The 10,171-nt window shown below is 49.3% G+C and overlaps 1 pseudogene; it reads right to left on the reverse strand.

The window, feature by feature from the left end:
* Positions 1-9,029: 9,029 nt before the first annotated feature.
* Positions 9,030-9,441, reverse strand: LOC121401207 (annotated as a pseudogene).
* Positions 9,442-10,171: the final 730 nt, after the last annotated feature.

Here is a 10,171-nt window from a genome sequence, read left to right on the forward strand (position 1 = left end):
TACTATACCTGCTATCCCACAGTCACACTCCCTTCCCAGAGACTATTATCCACTGTTACTATAGACACCATCTCTCCCTACTATACCTGCTATCCCACAGTCACACTCCCTTCCCAGAGACTATTATCCCACTGTTACTATAGACACCATCTCTCCCTACTATACCTGCTATCCCACAGTCACACTCCCTTCCCAGAGACTATTATCCCACTGTTACTATAGGCACCATCTCTCCCTACTATACCGGCTATCCCACAGTCACACTCCCTTCCCAGAGACTATTATCCCACTGTTACAATAGGCACCATCTCTCCCTACTATACCTGCTATCCCACAGTCACACTCCCTTCCCAGAGACTATTATCCACTGTTACTATAGGCACCATCTATCACTACTATACCTGCTATCCCACAGTCACACTCCCTTCCCAGAGTCTATTATCGCACTGTTACTATAGGCACCATCTCTCCCTACTATACCTGCTATCCCACAGTCACACTCCCTTCCCAGAGACTATTATCCCACTGTTACTATAGACACCATCTCTCCCTACTACACCTGCTATCCCACAGTCACACTCCCTTCCCAGAGACTATTATCCCACTGTTACTATAGGCACCATCTCTCCCTACTATACCTGCTATCCCACAGTCACACTCCCTTCCCAGAGACTATTATCCCACTGTTACTATAGACACCATCTCTCCCTACTATACCTGCTATCCCACAGTCACACTCCCTTCCCAGAGACAACCAGTATTATCCACTGTTACTATAGGCACCATCTCTCCCTACTATACCTGCTATCCCACAGTCACACTCCCTTCCCAGAGACAACCAGTATTATCCACTGTTACTATAGGCACCATCTCTCCCTACTATACCTGCTATCCCACAGTCACACTCCCTTCCCAGAGACAACCAGTATTATCCACTGTTACTATAGGCACAATCTCTCCCTACTATACCTGCTATCCCACAGTCACACTCCCTTCCCAGAGTCTATTATCCCACTGTTACTATAAGGCACCATCTCTCCCCACTATACCTGCTATCCCACAGTCACACTCCCTTCCCAGAGACTATTATCCACTGTTACTATAGGCACCATCTCTCCCTACTATACCTGCTATCCCACCGTCACACTCCCTTACCAGAGACTATTATCCCCACTGTTACTATAGGCACCATCTCTCCCTACTATACCTGCTATCCCACAGTCACACTCCCTTCCCAGAGACTATTATCCACTGTTACTATAGACACCATCTCTCCCTACTATACCTGCTATCCCACAGTCACACTCCCTTCCCAGAGACTATTATCCCACTGTTACTATAGACACCATCTCTCCCTACTATACCTGCTATCCCACAGTCACACTCCCTTCCCAGAGACTATTATCCCACTGTTACTATAGGCACCATCTCTCCCTACTATACCGGCTATCCCACAGTCACACTCCCTTCCCAGAGACTATTATCCCACTGTTACAATAGGCACCATCTCTCCCTACTATACCTGCTATCCCACAGTCACACTCCCTTCCCAGAGACTATTATCCACTGTTACTATAGGCACCATCTATCACTACTATACCTGCTATCCCACAGTCACACTCCCTTCCCAGAGTCTATTATCGCACTGTTACTATAGGCACCATCTCTCCCTACTATACCTGCTATCCCACAGTCACACTCCCTTCCCAGAGACTATTATCCCACTGTTACTATAGACACCATCTCTCCCTACTACACCTGCTATCCCACAGTCACACTCCCTTCCCAGAGACTATTATCCCACTGTTACTATAGGCACCATCTCTCCCTACTATACCTGCTATCCCACAGTCACACTCCCTTCCCAGAGACTATTATCCCACTGTTACTATAGACACCATCTCTCCCTACTATACCTGCTATCCCACAGTCACACTCCCTTCCCAGAGACTATTATCCCACTGTTACTATAGGCACCATCTCTCCCTACTATACCTGCTATCCCACAGTCACACTCCCTTCCCAGAGACTATTATCCCCACTGTTACTATAGGCACCATCTCTCCCTACTATACCTGCTATCCCACAGTCACACTCCCTTCCCAGAGACAACCAGTATTATCCACTGTTACTATAGGCACCATCTCTCCCTACTATACCTGCTATCCCACAGTCACACTCCCTTCCCAGAGACTATTATCCCACTGTTACTATAGGCACCATCTCTCCCTACTATACCTGCTATCCCACAGTCACACTCCCTTCCCAGAGACTATTATCCACTGTTACTATAGGCACCATCTCTCTCCCTACTATACCTGCTATCCCACAGTCACACTCCCTTCCCAGAGACTATTATCCACTGTTACTATAGGCACCATCTCTCTCCCTACTATACCTGCTATCCCACAGTCACACTCCCTTCCCAGAGACTATTATCCACTGTTACTATAGGCACCATCTCTCTCCCTACTATACCTGCTATCCCACAGTCACACTCCCTTCCCAGAGACTATTATCCACTGTTACTATAGGCACCATCTCTCCCTACTATACCTGCTATCCCACAGTCACACAAGTCAATAAGAATTTCCAGTAATACATTTTCCGGGGCATTCTTGCTGAGCATGAGCGGGAATATGCGCTCGTACAAGTAGTGGTGTTTATCCGGGAACTCTTTGGAGCTCTTTTTGCACCGACACATAAAAACATTCTGATTCCAGATGTGTCTGTGTAGGTCGCACTACAGCAGTATCTCTTGTGCTTGGTTGCTAGGGGAATTTGGACCCTAGCAACCAGATTGGTGCTACAAAAAACAAAAAAACAACAAATAATAAAATGAAAACCAATTACAAATTGACCCAGAATATCACTCTCTACATCAAACTAACAGTTTGTTAAAAGGTGAACCACCCCTTTAATAAGGGAAAGAAGTTACTGTATATTTTCCATTTCAAGAACAAGCAGCATGGGGCTTATTCTCTCAGTTTCCCATGGATCCCAAGTCAGGGACTTAGTCCACCAGCAGGGGGCAATGTTTATCGCATGGATTGATTATTATTAAAGCTCTGGCTGAGAAGTCGGAGCATTGGCAGCTCCATATTAGTAGGCACCAATTAAAACTCCGATATCGGTTTGCAGGTCCCTCGGGGAGAACGAATTGAAGGAGATAAATACGTCAATTAGTCCAAGGTTGATCCAACTTTATTAAAAACAGGGGGAGACAAGGCAACATGGGGTATCATGATATCAGACGGGCTCCTTTCATCATTATATTGTTGGAGCGTGGTCACTAATTATTGCAATAATGTTCACAATTATTGCAATCGCTGTTATAGGCTTCAAACCCCCCCTGTCCAATAAGCAAAGGAGAAGGAGCTTTAACCCTTTCTGTCCTTTCTATAACATACTAAAAATTAACTTAAAGGTGAACCACCCCTTTAAACTTTACTAAAAAAAACATATAAATATGAAATAAACCCAATAGGCTGGTTTTTATTCCAATAAGGATTAATTATATCTAAGTTGGGCTCAAGTACAGGTATGTGACCTGTTATCCAGAATGCTCAGGACCTGGGGTTTTCTGGATAAGGGATCTTTCCATAATTTGGATCTCCATACCGTAAGTCTTGAGGAAAGGCAGTTGTCGGCCTGAAACGTCGCTGTATTCCTGTCCAACAAAAGTCCTTTTGCAAATAAAGGCTTTTTAAGAAAAATTACGGAACGTGTGGTGCTGTCTATCCACGAAAATTTTTTTGCACCCCGGCTGCAAAAGGTTTCCATTACCCAGTGCTGACTCCTACTACACCACTAACATCTACTAGAAAATCATATAAACATCAAATAAAGCCAATAACTCCCATAACTCACCGCTTGATCATGTTGTGGGTGAACCAGATAGAGGGAAATGAATCTTTCAGCTTGGACTTGTAGTTGCGGTTGAGGTTCGCTACCAGTCAGAGAGCAGCGGTAATTACCCACAATCACCCCATCCGGGTTCAGCATCGGTACCACTTTGGAATCGCGTTAAGACTTGGGCATCATTACTGGCACTTAGAATATAATCCAGGAAGATCTTGGTGGGCCCTGGCCGTTACTATCACTACTTTCTTCTTCGTTGGTCGGTAGGTAGCAGGAGACGGGTTGGTAATGGTCAGTACATACACCATGTTCCTAGTGTAGGGATGTGTAAAATAGCCACCCCTAGTATTTTGTGCAGGCAGTCCCTCTGTCAGGATCAGCCCGGGACTTGAACTCTGGTGGTGCTGTTCTGCTCATTGTAGCACTTACCTCATGAGCCACTGGGGGCTCTCGGGACTGGCCCTGAACTATTGAGTGTATTGGTTTCTGTTATATGCCTGTTCACAGTGTTTTCCACCCACCTCGTTTACCCTCATGTGTTTCCCATTTCCTAATCACCTTCCCTTTATAAACCCTGCCCTGAGCTTTGCTCAGGGCTGAGTCATTGATTGTATCCTGTTTGTTCCTGACCTGCGAATCTGAATCTGAATCTGAATCTGAATCTGAATCTGAATCTGAATCTGAATCTGAATCTGAACCTGAATCTGAATCTGAATCTGAATCTGAACCTGAATCTGAATCTGAATCTGAACCTGAATCTGAACCTGAACCTGAACCTGAACCTGAACCTGAACCTGAATCTGAACCTGAACCTGAACCTGAATCTTGAAAACCTTGTATGTCTTGTTCCTGAAAACCTTGTTACCTTGTTTCCTGAGTGAGTACCTTTGTTCCTGTGTTCCCCATTTTTCCCTCACCATGTGGATTCCTCGATCAGCCATTTTGCTTGTTCCTGTCTTTTGTGTTTCTGTGTTCCGACTGCAATAAACCTACTATAATTTCATCACCATCATGTCTTTGCCTACAATTACCTATGGCTACACCCCTGGGCGTCCACCATATCCACTCCCCTTGGAGTGGCTATCCTCGGTCACAACGGTTCCTCGTTGTGAACGTTACAGAATGACTCAGCCTAACTACAGGAAGCCTTTGGGAAAGCCCTCCATGCCTTCTGACTCTGTTGTTAAACTGCAACTCCCTTGGGATGGAGAGGATAAGGCAGAAGACGCCATCCATTTCACTGATGATGTCTGGCAGGATTTTGTCTCCGATGATGACTGGGAGGATTCAGCCTTCGATGAGGACTGGGAGGATCTAGACTCGGATGAAGATGAACTACAAACTGCTATCTGGCCTGTGTCAGATCGGCCACTTCCAGTTTTTGGGCCCTTGTCTCCTCCACAACCTTCTGCTCCTGTGGCAGCTGCCAAACCCAGGTCACCCTCTTTTTCTCTCAGACCTGAACCCCAGTTTATTAGTTTTTCTACAGTTTCCCAGCACCCTCTCCAGTCTCCAGCTCGTGTGCCGGCTCTTCAGTCACCTGCTCCTGTGCCGGCTCTTCAGTCACCTGCTCCTGTGCCGGCTCTTCAGTCACCTGCTCCTGTGCCGGCTCTTCAGTCACCTGCTCCTGTGCCGGCTCTTCAGTCACCTGCTCCTGTGCCGGCTCTTCAGTCACCTGCTCCTGTGCCGGCTCTTCAGTCACCTGCTCCTGTGCCGGCTCTTCAGTCACCTGCTCCTGTGCCGGCTCTTCAGTCACCTGCTCCTGTGCCGGCTCTTCAGTCACCTGCTCCTGTGCCGGCTCTTCAGTCACCTGCTCCTGTGCCGGCTCTTCAGTCACCTGCTCCTGTGCCGGCTCTCCAGTCCCCAGCTTTGGTGCCGGCTCTCCAGCCTCCAGCTTTGGTGCCGGCTCTCCAGTCTCCAGCTTTGGTGCCGGCTCTCCAGTCTCCAGCTTTGGTGCCGGCTCTCCAGTCTCCAGCTTTGGTGCCGGCTTCCCAGCCAGTCCTCTCTCCTGTGCCGGCTTCCCAGCCAGTCCTCGCTCCTGTGCCGGCTTCCCAGCCAGTCCTCGCTCCTGTGCCGGCTTCCCAGCCAGTCCTCGCTCCTGTGCCGGCTTCCCAGCCAGTCCTTGCTCCTGTGCCGGCTTCCCAGCCAGTCCTTGCTCCTGTGCCGGCTTCCCAGCCAGTCCTTGCTCCTGTGCCGGCTTCCCAGCCAGTCCTTGCTCCTGTGCCGGCTTCCCAGCCAGTCCTTGCTCCTGTGCCGGCTTCCCAGCCAGTCCTTGCTCCTGTGCCGGCTTCTCAGCCAGTCCTTGCTCCTGTGCCGGCTTCCCAGCCAGTCCTTGCTCCTGTGCCGGCTTCCCAGCCAGTCCTTGCTCCTGTGCCGGCTTCCCAGCCAGTCCTTGCTCCTGTGCCGGCTTCCCAGCCAGTCCTTGCTCCTGTGCCGGCTTCCCAGCCAGTCCTTGCTCCTGTGCCGGCTCCCCGAAAGCTGCCTGTGCCTGCTCCCCGAAAGCTGCCTGTGCCCGTTACCATGCCAAGGCAGCCGGTTCCAGCCTCCGTGCCTGCAGCCCAGCCGGTTCCAGCCTCCGTGCCTGCAGCCCAGCCGGTTCCAGCCTCCGTGCCTGCAGCCCAGCCGGTTCCAGCCTCCGTGCCTGCAGCCCAGCCGGTTCCAGCCTCCGTGCCTGCAGCCCAGCCGGTTCCAGCCTCCGTGCCTGCAGCCCAGCCGGTTCCAGCCTCCGTGCCTGCAGCCCAGCCGGTTCCAGCCTCCGTGCCTGCAGCCCAGCCGGTTCCAGCCTCCGTGCCTGCAGCCCAGCCGGTTCCAGCCTCCGTGCCTGCAGCCCAGCCGGTTCCAGCCTCCGTGCCTGCAGCCCAGCCGGTTCCAGCCTCCGTGCCTGCAGCCCAGCCGGTTCCAGCCTCCGTGCCTGCAGCCCAGCCGGTTCCAGCCTCCGTGCCTGCAGCCCAGCCGGTTCCAGCCTCCGTGCCTGCAGCCCAGCCGGTTCCAGCCTCCGTGCCTGCAGCCCAGCCGGTTCCAGCCTCCGTGCCTGCAGCCCAGCCGGTTCCAGCCTCCGTGCCAGCAGCCCAGCCGGTTCCAGCCTCCGTGCCAGCAGCCCAGCCAGACTCCGTTCCCGTGCCAGCTCGCAGACGACTGCTTCTTCCCGAGCCAGTTTCTGTACTGTTTGCCCTGGCCTCCGGGCCTGAGGACCGTGATGGGTGTCCAAACTCCTGGTCTGCCACCCGTGATGGGTGTCCAAGCTCCTGGGCCGCCACCTGTAATGGGTGCCTGTATTGATCTTGTCTGTCTTCATGTCCTGGTTTCCGACTCTGGCTGTGATATCTTGGCTCCTAATTCTGCCAATGTTCCTGTTCTGGCTCCTGACCCCAGCAATTTCTTTGTTTTGTTTTTCAATTCTCAAGAAGATCCTGTTCTCGTTTCTGGCGAGGCTTCGGCCCATTTCCCCAGGGTTTGGACTAAAAAGGATGGGGGACCATTTGATCCTGGGATCGCCCGGAGGTCGATCCTCAAGGGGGGAAATGTCAGGATCAGCCCGGGACTTGAACTCTGGTGGTGCTGTTCTGCTCATTGTAGCACTTACCTCATGAGCCACTGGGGGCTCTCGGGACTGGTCCTGAACTATTGAGTGTATTGGTTTCTGTTATATGCCTGTTCACAGTGTTTTCCACCCACCTCGTTTACCCTCATGTGTTTCCCATTTCCTAATCACCTTCCCTTTATAAACCCTGCCCTGAGCTTTGCTCAGGGCTGAGTCATTGATTGTATCCTGTTTGTTCCTGACCTGCGAATCTGAACCTGAACCTGAATCTTGAAAACCTTGTATGTCTTGTTCCTGAAAACCTTGTTACCTTGTTTCCTGAGTGAGTACCTTTGTTCCTGTGTTCCCCATTTTTCCCTCACCATGTGGATTCCTCGATCAGCCATTTTGCTTGTTCCTGTCTTTTGTGTTTCTGTGTTCCGACTGCAATAAACCTACTATAATTTCATCACCATCATGTCTTTGCCTACAATTACCTATGGCTACACCATATCCACTCCCCTTGGAGTGGCTATCCTCGGTCACAACGGTTCCTCGTTGTGAACGTTACACCCTCAATGTTATGGACACCTAACTGGGTCCTAAAATACAGTTGGGAGGGGTACTGTTTGCTCTTTCTGCTCTAAGCTAGGCCCCTGCTACTTCTCACAGTGACCAGCAGATGGCACTGTGCTAGGATATAAAAGGCTCTGAAGCCATGCTTTCACTGTCCATTTTGTGTTAGCTCTGACCTGAACAGGTAGGCTGAGCTCTGTGGAATCTAGACAGGTCAGGTCTAGTAAGAATAGGCTACTCACCATTATAGGTCACTCTAGGAGTGACAGGCAGGTTATTTAGCTGAGCAGCTCAAGGCTCCGACGAGGAGAGTCAGAGGGATTAAGATCCCGGGTACTAATAGCCCAGAAGTAGGGACTAAGTGTATAAGAACAGGGTAGATAGATTCCCCTCAGGTTCCACTTAGGGAAAAGGCTGGAAGCTGGGTGTACCTTTATTGCTGCTGAGCACGTCCTCTTGCCTGTGGGGATTAATACTGACCATATGGTGCTGTGAGTATTGCCTATTCAATGTGATGCTAAATCCTGTCATGCTCTATTGTATACTCCACTGAGGATTGTGTATGTTCAATAAACCAGTTCATGTTTAAGTTATAAGAACCACTGGCGCCCAATTATTATAACCTGAATTCAGTTACAGGTGCACGACACCCTGCCTCCACACCGTTGTGAGGGCTCACTCCCTAAGATTACAGGTCTCATCCGGGGCACAATTATTGGGAGTGGAGCTCAATAGTGGTGTAAATAACACAATTTAATATAGCGCTACACTAGCTAAGGAACGGGACAGGACTCTGATCTTACAGTACTTGGAACGTTCCGGGCCACGGGTGATACTGGCCAAGTAATCCTGCAGGTGGGAATAGGTATACGGGTAACAGTGTGCAAAATAGCACGTGTCCATCTTCAGTGTTGGACTGGGATATAAGGGGCCCACCAGAAAACCTTAGGTTGAGGGCCCACTTTCCAAACTATCCTTTACTCACTCAACCTCTTTATTCTCCTATTAGTCTTTTATATTATATTCTTCCATTATTAAGAAATAGGGAATGACCATGAAATAGGCCAAATAGTTAAAAGCAAGAGATCACTGACACCTGAGCCCACCGGGAGTTTTCCTGGTATCCCAGTCCGACACTGTCCATCTTGTGCGGGAAGTGGAAGGTCAAAGACAGAGAGAAGTATGGCTGCTCATTCTGCTCCAGGTTGTTCCTGTAGTACTTTATATTCTCTCCTGTTCTGCGCCAGCCAACACCGCCAGCTTTTTGCCTCCGCCACAGAATATACGAGCGGCCGCATGCCACGGCTGTAAAGGCTGGACGGTTTCCTGAGTTTGACGATGGTGAAGCGGTAAGGGACGGCGGCTCGGGTGTTGCGGACTCGGAAGTAAAACCACTGCGTCTGGCGGTCAGTGTACAGGTCAGTGCGAAGGGTTAACTGGTAGTCGTATTCACCTCTAGGAGACAGATCAGAAGGTAAGAGATTTTAAGACCTTTAAGTTAACTTTTAGAGTGGTTAATTCTAAGCAACTTTTCAATTGATCTTCATTGTTTATTTTTTATATATATATTTTTATCAATTGCCTTCCTCTTATGCTTTCCAGCTTTCAAATGGGGGGGGGGTCAGTGACCCCTTCTAAAAAACATATGCTCTGTAAGGCTACACATTTATTATTGCTCAGCTTTCTATTCAGGCCTCTCCTATTCATATTCCAGTCTCTTGTTCAATGCATGGTTGCTAGGGTAATTTTGACCCTAGCAACCGGATGAATGAAATTGCAAACTGGAGAGCTGTTGAATAAAAAGCTAAACAACTCAAACCACAAATAATAAAAACCAATTGCAAATTGTCGCAGAATATGACGCTCTATGTCATACTAACAGTTAATTTAAAGGTGAACAACCCCTTTAAGTTGGATCTAATAGAGGAACCAACACTACTGCCTATTAAAGGAGAAGGAAAGCTCATAGCTCCATATTACAGCAGAGAGGGAGAGAGGAGCAAACTGAGCATGCTCAAGCCCTAGCCCTGGAGGTTTAAGCTGAAAACAGGAAGTCTGATACAGAAGCCCATGAGTACACAATAGAAGGAAAGAAATGTGGTGTTTCTTTTGACAGAGGACTCTCTCTTACTTTGAGGGTTTACTGGTGTATTTATATAGACCTTTCTGATAAAGCTTACTTAGTTTTAGCCTTTCCTTCTCCTTTAAGCACGC

Source organism: Xenopus laevis, chromosome 3L, assembly GCF_017654675.1.
Source record: "Xenopus laevis strain J_2021 chromosome 3L, Xenopus_laevis_v10.1, whole genome shotgun sequence".
Taxonomy (NCBI): Eukaryota; Metazoa; Chordata; class Amphibia; order Anura; family Pipidae; genus Xenopus; species Xenopus laevis.